Raw genomic sequence first — 13,203 nt, 5'->3', positions numbered from 1 at the left:
ATAGCCTTCATTCACGCTGGCCTTTTCGATTTCCGTTAACATTTTTGCAGTCATCAATGCATAGCTTTAGTGCGCTTCAGCTAGAATTGTATTTAACAGATGGGTGGTTGTTATACGAGTCGCCAGCCCCAGTTGCCGGGGGTTACTTTTTGTTACTATTATCTTCTGTTTTGAAATTATTTAGGCAAATTCTCGGAAAATTTTGAGAGAAGCTGTTGTTTGGCTTCAAAAATAAAATAAATTGAACTTGTCCTCTTGATTTTTCTACATTTCTTCTTCGAAACGAATTTTAAATGCCTAAAACGAATATATTAAGAAAGTTGGGACTGCGACTTTTTATAATACACTAACTTTTTCTCGGTAACAGGCAGTAATCTCAGACAAAGTTAGTTTTTCTTTTGCTTATGGTGGTTCTGCCGGTTCAAACATGACCGTTACTCCTAAATGAAATTTATCGGTCGAACGAAGGACCAAAACTAACCTAAAGTTAAAAAAATATAAGTTGGTAAGTGAATTTGGGCAAAAATCAACCTAGAATACTATGTTTCCGCAATTTTATTCAGTTCCCGCCCTACATTTGAATTTCAAACTTGTCCCGATTTCGCCGCCAATCCTCTAGCCAATAGTAGAGGTGATTGAAAAGAAGCTTCATTTTAGGCTTTTAGCGCTCCGTCTTCATGTCTTTGTTGCTGATGAATCTCAAGTTGAGCACTTTGCTAGACGTGCTTTTGCAAATTATGTCTGGATTGCCAGACAGTGGTTGCTCAAGCATAAAGTCATCTGTATACATGAAGTGAATTGAGGTGTTGACTTCCGAAAGTAAGATATACACCACAGGGGCGATAACAGTGCACGGTTCTAAGTAAAAAATACATTCTTGATGTTTATGATTCTTTAATATATCAGTTAAGGTGGCAAAACGTGGACCTGAAGTTTGGTAGATCTACCTCATTACACTTTTATGTATGGCGTCGCGAATTTTCAAGTTTCAAACCTGGAGGACGGATATCAACAGTGGGTGATAAAAATACTGCAACTCTTTCTCTCACATGACACGTAAACGCTTTCATGCAGTTTCCGACCTTCTAAGTGTCACATCTGAAGTTTTAGCGCTGGTACAAGGGATGCGCCGAACTTTTCAATCTTTTGACGTATATCCAAGCGTCATTCTTCATGCTCAGAGAGGAATGTTTGTACCGGTGACCACGAGTTTGAATTGTTCCCGGATAATCGCGTATTTCTTGGGAATTGAGAAGAATTTCAACCGCTCCTTTTCTTTTTCTCGTGTTCTTCTTAAATAGCCACAAGACTTGATAAGAATTAGACCTTGAGATAATATGGATTGCATTTTGCAAAAAGGAACCAAGAACATTCCAACGTTGCTAGGATTGTGTAACTTAAATTCTGTGCAAAAATTTACTGGAAACATAAAAAAAATTAAATTTACAAAGGTAATTTTTGTCTCTAATTTATAGTTTATTGGGAGTTAAGATAAAATTGATTTAGATGATCTGTTTATATTTGCAAGGTGAAATAAGTTGCACAATCTTAGCGACATTGGAATGCTCCTGGTTCCTTTTTGCAAAATGCAATCCATATGTTCCCCCATCACAATTTCACGGAAAACATATAGAACATATTTATTTATTTATTTATTTATTTATTTATTTATAATTGGACTGCATTTTGCAATTTGGAGATATAAATTCTGGCTCATCTGAAAAAACACGTATGTGTACAGGGAAACTAATGGCACATACGTTGTTTTTAAACCGGGCCGGAATTTATAGTTCCAAATTGCAAAATGCAGTCCAATTCATGTACATAAATGCCACACGTTGTGGCTATAATACTTGTCAACCCCCCCCCCCCCCCTAAATATTACACATTAATATAATATAGGTACGTAAGAACACAGGGAGGCATTAAGAATATTACACAATTTTACAAAATAAAATAAAAGGTATAGTAAATTACAGTTAAATATTATTAAAAAAATCATTTAAGGAATAAAAAGCCTTGCCAACTAGTAAGGCTTTTAGCATATCAAAAACTGCTATAATTAACTCAGAAAGTCGCCTTTCTGCAAGGGCGTATCTTAATTTTCACTCGAGCCCATTTTTACACATAAATCCATGCTACCTGGAGCTCATGCGAAAATTGAGATATACGTTCTTATGCCAGAGTAGCATCGGAAAGTGTCGCTCACGAAAAACCCATGTTCAACGCAGGTCAAAGTCCTGCCTCTTCTGTTACAAGGCCTCTTTAATTTTGTCCTAAAAAAAGTTAGCACCCAGGAGTAATTTATTCATCGTAAAATACACCATCATTTTATTTAGGTGCTTGATTTGGCTCAGCCAGACTCAAGGTTTTAGGTGAGGGGAAACTGTGCATTAAAGTAGACGAAAACCAGCATTTTCTAGCTTTATGGGTTGTATTTGTTCCATTTTGTTTGCTTTCATGCGTCTGTCATATTTGACGTAGAATTTTTATGAGGATATAATATGAACATCTAAACCACGCGTCTTGGTTCGCAACGTTGCAGACCTCCTGTCATACTTTACTCTTTTAATTGTAATACTACTCAACGTCAACTTTTGAAAACTTCCGTGATTATTCTTCTCTCGACAAAACATTTCGTGAAAATTTCAAGCAATATATGTTAAATCGTTTTCCCTTAAAAAATAAAAAAGGGGGCGGAAATGTTTGAACACCACAAACAAGATACTTGGTTTGGGAGTGATATACTCTGGTGCTTAGTTCTGTACCCTGTTTCATGGTTCAATCTAAAGCGTTAAATTGGACCACATTTTGCAATTAAGAACAAAAATATCTGACTAATCTGCAGAAACACTTATGCGCATAGGGAAACCAATGGCACGTACGTTGTTCCTAAATTAAGCCAGAAATTGTAGTTCCTTTATTCATTAATTGCAAAATGTAGTTAAATTATGCCTACTCCTGACTCTCCAGAGTCGGCGCGCCATGCACACGTGTACTGATTGTGGTCGCTTTCTAGATTGAAGGAAAGCAAGCACTGTCAATATCCATGAACAGGTTTTAAGCCCGGTTCAGACGGTCGAACTTTTTGCCGTGGCTCATCGCATCAATTTGCATCGCTCCGCCGAGTAAATTTGACTCTTCGTATTAGTTTCGCGAAAATTGGACTAATGTTCGAATTTCTGCGTCGGGGATGGACCTTGAACAGGAGTCCCTTCTTAACCTTGTAAATGGCCCGCCTACAGGGTAATCAAAAGCCCCGCAACATCATATGAACCCAGTAATTATTGAACCAATTCTGCCGTATTAACGAAGAACGCCGTATGAACATTCGAGAGTTGCCAAATTTCCTTCGATAAAAAGTATTTTTTGCGGAACGTTATGAATATTTTTCTTGAGATTTTCAGGAACTTCAAGTGAAATTGCGAATAAAATTATCTGAAAAATTAGAAGAAAAAAATTCATAAGTTTACCGAGAAATTCGTGTTTTATCAAAGGAACTTTGGCAACGCCTAGAGTGCATACGGCGTTTTTCCCTAGCACTGCAGAATTGAGGTAGAGACTAAAAATTTTGTGAGTCCTTCTAGGTAAAGGCAACGACTTTTGGGACCCCCTAAAATTTTGAGGGGAATACCCTGGAAAGACCAAAGATCCCTACGAGAGGCTACAGGATGGTGCGGAACTTTTGGATTACGCTGTATAAATTGGACTGATTTAACTGGAATCAGTCTGACTGCATTTCACGTTGCTTAATTGGACGTATTTATGCTACAAAGAACTATGTTCCACATACATCCTTAGCACATAGTTCCTTTTAGCATAAATACGTCCCATTGGGCGTATTTATGCTTGTGCAAAGTAAAATAAAGAGCAGGAGCCATGGAGCACGTACATCGTACACTCTACGCACATAGTTCCTTTTGATTTAATTCTTAATTTCATACTTCCTTTTCTCATAGATACACCCAGGACTTCATTTTGCAATTATGAAATATCAACTCTGTCTCATCTATTAAAACACGTATTTTCATAGGGAACTTAAAGGTGCGTGCGTCGTTTCTGAACTGAGCGATAAATTTTAGTTTAATTTGATGTGTTTAACGGAATTATATGCATTATGACGTGAGCTCTGTAGAGAAACCGTTTGGCAGAAATACAACCAATTTTCTCTTGAGCTTCATTTCTTCAACAAAGCACTATGCTATTTATCTTTAAATCGCTGTTTGTGGATTTGCTCTAGACAATGGAGAATGTACTCACAAGTCAAGTTTCGGTGTTGCTTAGTTGAAATAATAAAACATCAGAAAAAATTAGGCAACGCTTCGATGTGATTATAAGATCATTTCGATTGAATCCGTCTGAACGCATGGTTGGTTTTGGGAGAGGCTGATAGGAAAAACGCCTCATCCCTACCTTTGGTTAAAGCCACCATTTTCACAAAAGAGCGCACTATAGCCAAAGCTTTGCTGAAATGCATGCAGTTAGGCTTATTTTACTTAGAGCTGCCCTACACAGTCAGGTATGGCCGTTTTTTCTCTAATAAGGCCAAATTCATGATTAAAATTATTAAAACATGTTGAAACTTTATTAAAGCTGTCCTCGGTAAATCAAACGTGGCTATGGAGTTTATTTTTGGGCGCTCAAATGCCTTTGAAATTCCCTTCGCGGGTGCAAAAGTACCGAATAATCACTGCTCAAAAGGCAAATGCCCTCATTAATTTCAGTTATTGCGTCTACATTTCGCCCCCGGCTTGCTTGCTTGGCATCGTCATATCGGCAGACGGTAACTTTTTCTCAAATTTGACAACAGCGAAATGCACTGTATCATACCGCGAACTCCTCATCAGGGAAATTAGTCATTTAGTGAATTTCATCATTTGATTGAAAGGCTGTGTCGTTTGCAGAGTCAATAATATGACCGCCATCGCGTCCAAATGAACCATTTAGATGGAAAACGACACTATTTGCATTGCCAATTTTTATAACATCATAAAAAATTGGTTAACATTGCGCTTCCTCACTAGACACTGAAAAAAAATGTGCTTGGCTCAAGCATGATGATTTTTTAATTTGTCGCCAAGATTTTTTTTAATCTTGATATAAGCTGAATTTTTCTTAATGCAAGGAAATTGAGGCTTGGGTTCAGCCGAAAAATAGTTTATATTAAGCAGCAAAATTCTTGATTTAAGAAAAAATACTTCTTGGCGGCAAATTTAAAATTCTTTTTTTTTTCAGTGTATACCTTGAAAGAGGAAATTAAAAACTTCAGGGAGCGAAAACACAAATTGACGTAACTTTGCGGTTGATTCTAGGAGTTTTTCAGTTTTTTTATTATTATGTCAACGCAAACAGTAACAGAATTAAATCGGTTTCTGTTAAACGGGCGTACGTACAAAAACTCATGAGCCGTCTGCAACTAGCGTCCTGCGGAAGCCAAGGCTCATGAGTTTTTAGACTTACGCCCGTCTGACAGAAGTCTGACAGAAATCGATTTAATTACTTTCTTCCCACTCAAGCCTGTTGACAACACTATAAAGAACTAGAACTCTTCAGTGGCGTGGCATGCTTTGCGATGTATCGATTGATCTGTCATTGAAACCTGTGGAAAAAGATCGATAAACGGAGCAGTGGCGTGGCGTGAATAATCGATTATCCATATCTCGCCATTTGAAACTATGGTAAAAAATCGATTACTAAGGTGTTCGCTGGGAACACCCTGATAATCGATCTTTTTTCATAGGTTTAAATGGCATAACAATCGATATATCGCAATTCACGCCACGCCTTTGAAACAGAGTGTTCACAACGAACACTTTCATTATCGATTCTTTAGTGCAGATTCAAATGGGGAATTATCGATAATATAATCGATCATTAACCTCGCCAGTTGCCACTGGAACCTTCCTGATTAGTTGGTTTGAACATTGATCGAAAGAAGAGCCTCACGCTGCAGGGCGGTTTTATCTGGAAAGATTTGAATCTTTCTTTCCCAGCTCCCTCAAAAACCACCTTTCGTCGAAAAAATGTCCCTGAATTAGAGAAGAAAAAATGGCGTGTCCCCTTTTAAGAGGTTTAAATTTCGTTCAGTTTCTCCACGCAGGGGTTGCGGTGGTGCTCCGTGAGAAAATGTCTGGTGCAGAAGTGGACAGAAAAAGGCTGTGGGAAAGGATCTTACCAAATACTGTAAAAATCACTGGGTCTAATCGTGCCAATGCCTGGCATGGATTCATTGAACGGACTAAATTACTTGTCTCCCATAATTTTTTCCTACATAGAAATTTATCGCACAGCATAAGGTTCATTATTTTTCCCCCCTTTTTCTTCTTTTTTCAGATCAATTTCATGAAAAAAATTGGTTGTGAGATAATCGCCACGTAAGGTAGCCCTCTTAAAATCAAAGACTTATTCATTTTCAATTTAAGTCCAAAAATATCTTTGAAAAACGTTGCTTGTATCGATTTTTTTTTTGTTTAAGTTAGGTACTAAGACACTTAAGAGCGGTAATTTAGGTAGAAATTTTTACAGATGATGGGGGTTAAAAATGTATTAAGGAAGGTACCTAGGTAAAATTAAGATAAAAATATCGTAGAAATCGCAGAGGATAACTTTTTTCAGAAGGGGCAGGGTGGGGGGATTATATTTCATCCGTAATCTGGGAATAAATCTCGTATTGTGAAGTAAGGTCCGTCGAAATGTATAAGATTCCAAATTTTTGAATTTGAAAAATCTACACAAAGTAGCTAGAATCGAGGAATAGGCACAATTACTTATCAAATGATGTCAGGAGTAGATTAACGAGTGATAAAATCTAAAAAACAAGCGTGAAGAAATGATAAGGGGCTCCTTTCGATTGATAGTGCTGTGTGGTCCATAATTGAGAGCTTTCGAAAAATATCAAAAGTCCACGTGGGTCTCTTGCGTCTTGCAGTTGTTGCTGTCGTGGTGTGTCCCATCAGTTTGAACACGTTTTATAAATCAAAGCTGAAGTCAAGCTTCTTTTCTTTGAAGTAAGTGAGTGTTTCCTTATTCTACACTAGTCGTAAGTTACATTAGCATGGTATTTATTCTTTCCCTCTTTTTACATAAATTGGAAACGTAATTTTCGGCTTTTACATGACGTATTGATTAAAATAGGCCTGAAATTTGTTTAAGTCCATTCAACATTGTACCATGAGTCTTGAGAGAGAAAATTACAAAAATGCGTTTTCAACGTTGAATGATTTTTCTGAATGATAATGCCACCGCTGAGTTCACAGACAGTCAAAGATGAGACGAAATGTGACTTTGACCAAATCAATAAAGCTAATGATGACGGAGCAGATGTAAAAATGCATTTTGAGATACATATTTTATGAACGCATGTGTATTTTTGAAATACCAATCTTACAATGAGAAATTTTGAATGTTTTAAAAATCTTCTTGTGCTCTAAGTGAACCAATAAAAAGGAACCAAAATACATCAAGACGGAATGGAGAAAAAATGATTTTTCAGTTCCGTTCTTCCATTAGACTAAATGCTAGAAATACTTTTTACTCTTACTTCCTCATCCAAAATATTTCTTCTCGATTTTTAACTGATGAGAAAATGTGCTGCTACTTAAGCTCACAACTACTCCTGCAGTTCTACCTAATTTTTTTCTTAAAATGTGACTTGGTTCCGTTTCAAATATATATACATCACTGTCAATTGGACCTATTTCTATCAAACGGAACTATGTGCATTATGACGTGAGCCCTGTTATGTATATATTCTCATGCGTCTCAGGGCTTATGTCTTAATGCACATAGTTCCGTTTGATAGAAACACGTCCAATTAACGCGTGATTCGCACGGAGCATAATCACATGCACTACTATTATCGCGCTTTCATATCCTATGATGATATATTTAGAGCCACTCAGGGGTTAAGACAATTGCACCATACATTTGAGAGTATCATTTACACGTATTGAGCCCGGGTGAATTGATTTAGGAGCAAGAAATACGATTCACCTTCAATTCGATTAATATGCAATAATAGCTACTCGGAAGTTCAAATAGTTGTATTTTTCATTTTGGTGCTTCTGCAGCATTCAGTGGAAGACACCGTTCGGCACTATTGCCTGTAAAATCACTCTCATACTATTTATGAATTTTAGAAGACTTGAAATTATCTTTGAAACCTCACTTAGTCTCCTTATTTCCTAAACTGTGCACTCAAACTTTTGGAATAAATTTTCATTATTTTAAATTTGTAAGTTTCGGTACCTACAAAACTATACCAAAATAACCATCGAGCCTTACCGAACCTCTCAGTTTTGCTTAAAAGTACTGTCTCATAAAGCATGAAAGTTCCAAGTTTACAGGATGAATGACGAAACCCTCCTGAAATGACCCCCATGATCGATTCACGATTGAACAGCCGCGTTACTCTGCTGTGGATGGTCTCGTGAGCGCAGCAATAAAATCAGCGTTGCCTTTTTAAAATATAATTTTTTCTACGAAATAACTGTTATAAAAACCGATTTTGATACAGATTATGGCAACAGTGCACGAATCCACGTGCGCTAAAAGAACGTCGTGAAATCATGTCAAAGGATAATTACCTCAATTTACGACCACAAACAGGGATGAGTCTCCCAGTTACCTCAACCTCAACCCCATCCCCATCCCTTCCTCTCACCGCGGGTCTATAACATTTTATTTTATATCCCGGCTTTCATCTCGCTTTAACGATTCTTGCCAGCCGATAGGTCGTTCTCTTAGGGTCGGGGCAATTTCAGCGACTCAGCGCAAAGCCTTTAAATCCGAAAATCCTCTTTGGCTAAAACATATGGGCATTTAGAGGATTAAAGTAAGTTAAGTCGAAAGTTCTCTCTTGTCTCACTGAGGCCGGCCCAAAAAGCACGCTGTGTTGCTAGCGCAGTCTGATTTGAATTTTTATTGTTTCATTTTCTTTCTTGCTCTTTTTAAGGTGCTATTTTGATTCTGGATGCACACACATCCCACATAAAAAGTTCAGTTTATTGAAGCACATGAATGCTTTCTTTGTTCATCCGAGTAAGGCAAAGAAAAACAGCTTGAGTTATTAAAAATCCAGACAATAAATGTGCAGTGCTTCAATTTGAAAAATGTAAAATTGAAATGAAATACGTGACTTTTAGGGGGAAAAAACAGTCAACACTGAGAAAAAAATTAGGTTACTTGAACTGAGGCTATTCATTTCATATAAAACGCTGAAGTTATCGGTACAGGTAACTAAAGATTTTGGTCGCACAAACCGAACATTGATTCCGATAACCTCAGTCTTTGGTTCAGACAGCCAAAGTCTTCGGTTAAAAAATACGAGCCTGAACTTGCCTTGAAAAATTTACGGTTAGCTGGACTGAGGCTCAATCCCTAAGACCAAAAACTTCGGTAACTTCGACTAAATACTTCAATGTTCAATATGAAATGGAATTTTCCCTTTGAGATAGTTTTTTTGTGTTCAGGGTCTTGGAATTTCCAGGTTTAAATGTGATTTTACTCTCTGTGCTTGTGCAAAAAAAAGCTGAATTGCTCTACAATACTTTTGTTTCTCATTCACCATTCAAATTTCAGTGTTTCGAGACAACTTCGAAAAAATTGCTTCCTTGAGAAATTTGCAGTCCGGCACAAAGGTTCCTGTCTCCCTTGACAGTCATATTATTTGGCAGGCTCAAGCTATTGAGCAATTGACGTCATATTCTTGATAAGACATTTAACCTTGAAACTTTTCGAGGTGGACTTTGAAACTATGCTCGGGAATTGCATTTTTCCTATTTCAATCATTTAAGTTTTCAAGAAAAACGAAGGAACAATGTATGAATCATGTCATTGTTTTACAGGCCTCTTTTCTGTTTCCATGTAATAAAAAGTGACAGATCATACGAGAGGTTCAAAAATTAGTCATTGATGATAAAAAAAATTTATCATCGACATTATTCAAACAAATGTCTACGAACATTGTCGTTCACCTCTTATCTAATCAATGCTTAATACATGTGTTTAACAGTGAGGTTAGGCGCTCCTATTGATTTGTTTGTTACGTTCATCGTCCTCTGCATGAAAATGTTTCAATAAAGCATATAAGTTTGAAAAAAACAACAACAGCAAAACCCGTATCTCCATTACCGCATATCAAAATTCCCACTGTTTTTTTTTATTTATTAATTTATGTACGGTGTTCATAATTTGGTTGTTTCAATCCTACCCACCCCTCACAACGCTCCATGACATAGCGCAAGAAACTTTCATAAAAATAATGCAATTTTGGTTCTGACTACCACTTTCCCTCCATTTTCCAAAGTTTTCTTAAAGGACGCGGTACACTATAATTACAAATAGGCTAACGCTACCCTACGGATTTAAAAATAATTGCAGTGGAGAAAGAATAAAAAGATCAAGAGAAAATCATTAGGTTTTTTTTTATACTTAGTCAAAAATTATCTCCGATTACGGTTCAATCGTATTTGCTTTTTTGTTGGTCTGTCATTTTCCCCCTCTTATTATTATTATTTAGAAATCCACCATCTCTGGCTCATCATCAGAAATAACATAATAATATGTTATTAGTTTCTTTACAAAGATGCGCACTTTTATGGATGATTTGAAAACATTGACACTACTTACATTGCAGAGTGTAGTCCAGTTTTTTGCCACGTTTGAAACAAAAAGATGTTTACTAAAGAGGAAGAATCCACTTTGAAGTCATGCCAGTTTGCCTTCAAATGTTAGCATAGGCAATACGAGCTCCCACGTGGTCGAATAGTGGTATTATCGTGAAATGGCGAACTTACTCGGGACACGTATAAATAAAATAATTTTACTAAACGGGAAGAGAGTACTTTAACCTCATATCAGTTTGCCTTCAATTTTTAGTGTAGGCAATATAAGCTCCTGCGCGGTCGAATAGTGGTATCATCATGAAATGGCAAGCTCACTCGGGACAATTACAAATTAAAGCTTTTTACTGAAAAGGGAAGAGGTTACTTCAACGTCCGTTAATTTTTCCCATGTTTCAGATCATCCCAAAAAACCAAAGGAAAATGAAGAACGTAGCAGTCATTTTGTGCTTGTCCCTCCTCGCTGTTTTCTGTCCGGAATACGATTGCCAAGGGAGGCAGAAGGGGAAAGTTAAGTGGTTCAACGACTCCAAAGGGTACGGATTCATCACTCCAGACGACGGTGGCAAAGACGTGTTCTGTCACTTCTCAGCGATCAAGTGCGATGGCTTCAAAACTTTGACCGAGGGTCAGGCCGTGGAGTTTGAAGTCGTTTCCAGCGATAAAGGACCCACTGCAGCAAACGTATTTTGTTTGTAGCCTTTACCATGACGCAACTCACGCCGAATTTTGAACACAGTGAATAAAATTTAGTCAAGCTCTACCTCCTACCTACCTAGAGTGCAAAATTTAGCATAATGCATAGCAATCTTATGACGGTCGGAAGTAAAACTTTAGCCGGGTTTTATCGATGATACAAAGATGGCAACATCTTTGATAAACATCGTTGGTTTTAAAATGCTATAGTTTTATTTTCTGTCATCAAAGTCCATCAGATCTGATTGCCATGACTATGCTTTTGCTTCACTCGTCATATTATCTAAATTCGATAGTCTCCATTTTAAACTGTTTTAATTGTTTGTTCTTTTCTTTATACTTTTAGTAAAACAAAAAAAACGTAATATCCTAGAACCGAGCCGCAATTTGAAATTGAAGTTTATTTTTCTCTTTATACAATTAAAATACTAAAATTTTCTATTATTACCTCATTCTTTAACTGTTATGAGTTGAAGTTGGAAACATGGTTTTTTGCATTGAAAAAGACTGTAGTACACCTCCATAAGTGCACGGAATATTTGGAGTTTCTGGCACCTGTAACCCATGACTTCATTCAGCTCTTCAGAACCTTCATAAATTCATTACTGAATAATACCTTACGGTGCACACAAACCCTTATTTATTCTGCACTTTTTGTCCTTGTTTAATGATTGTATTTGACTCAAAGTTATTCCATTTACGAAGATCTCATACGAACTGTGATTCATAGAAAAACTGCCTCTTTCTCGCTTAAGTTAAAAGGAAATGTCATGAACAACGCTTAAAACGCGCTGTAATCAATATGAGGCGAAGTTGGATGGTTTTGTTAAGCTGTATTTAACTGTAAAACTTTTCTAAGGAAAAATTAGATATTAAATAAATGTGAAAACTAAGTTTACAGAACGTGTCAATTTTTGGTATCATGTTGTTGCTGTACTTAGAAATGTTCCTTTTTATAGAGGAGCTACGAAACGAAACAGATTCGAGATTTGAACATATAAATTTACAAAAACAAGTGGATCTCTTCTGTCACGGTTCTTGTAAACATATTCCTTGATTAAAGATCTTGGATTCGGAAAAACAAGATGAAAATCGTTAAGACGTTACCTTTGTCCGTTTAATGGACATATCGATCAGTTTATCAAATGGAGTAACTTTTTATTTTAATGATTTCAGTTTCACGTTCTACAATTTTCTTCTAATTCTTAGGAAAATATACAGTTAGTTCGTGAGTAGGGTTCATTCCATCGGTAAAGTAATCAGTATTAAAAAGATTTTCCATTTTTTTTAATCAAATGGACGCATTATTTCAACCAATAGCCACTAGTCTCAAATGCCTTTCAAAGGTTACACTCGAATTTTATGGGGGAGCTTCAATACTTCCATTGACAGTCGTATGGCGATGTTGAAACTGCAGAAATGCTTACCTAGGTTTGCATCGTTGCACATTTCCTGCTATACCTTTTTACATTAAAAACTACTTGACACCATTTTTTTTGAAAATTTCAGTGATTTTTCTTGTCAAGTAAAGAAAATTCTGTGAAAATTCTAATCAATGATTTGGGTTCGATCTCCTTTTTAGAGATAAAGCAGGAGCAAAGATTTTGAAACATCGCAACCAAGATTCACTTTATTGCAGATTAAAATTCGATGTTTTGTTATCGGTGCAAAATTTTTGACGTCAATAATTTAGACTTTTGTCCGTAATGGCATTCCTCGGCTTAAAAAAAATTAGAGGCTTCAATCTTTGGAGCAATCTGTAGATCTGCATTATTTTAAAAAAATATGAGAAATAACGGAAAAAAATTTTATACACGTTTTCTCCGGACATGTGTGTAAAAGTAAACGAAAATAAAGATATACCAACTGCATATCCTGAAACACT

At 36.5% G+C, this 13,203-nt stretch overlaps 1 long non-coding RNA gene across 1 annotated transcript; it reads left to right on the top strand.

Moving 5' to 3' along the window:
* Nucleotides 1–5,793: 5,793 nt before the first annotated feature.
* LOC140224751 (uncharacterized) lies at nt 5,794–11,386 on the top strand. The gene is made up of 2 exons (XR_011900003.1): nt 5,794–7,007; nt 11,022–11,386. It is a non-coding gene; the product is annotated as an uncharacterized lncRNA (long non-coding RNA).
* Nucleotides 11,387–13,203: the final 1,817 nt, after the last annotated feature.

The sequence above is a fragment of the Bemisia tabaci genome, chromosome 6 (genome assembly GCF_918797505.1).
Source record: "Bemisia tabaci chromosome 6, PGI_BMITA_v3".
NCBI classification, from domain to species: Eukaryota; Metazoa; Arthropoda; class Insecta; order Hemiptera; family Aleyrodidae; genus Bemisia; species Bemisia tabaci.
This window is presented reverse-complemented; position numbering and strand designations above follow the sequence as displayed.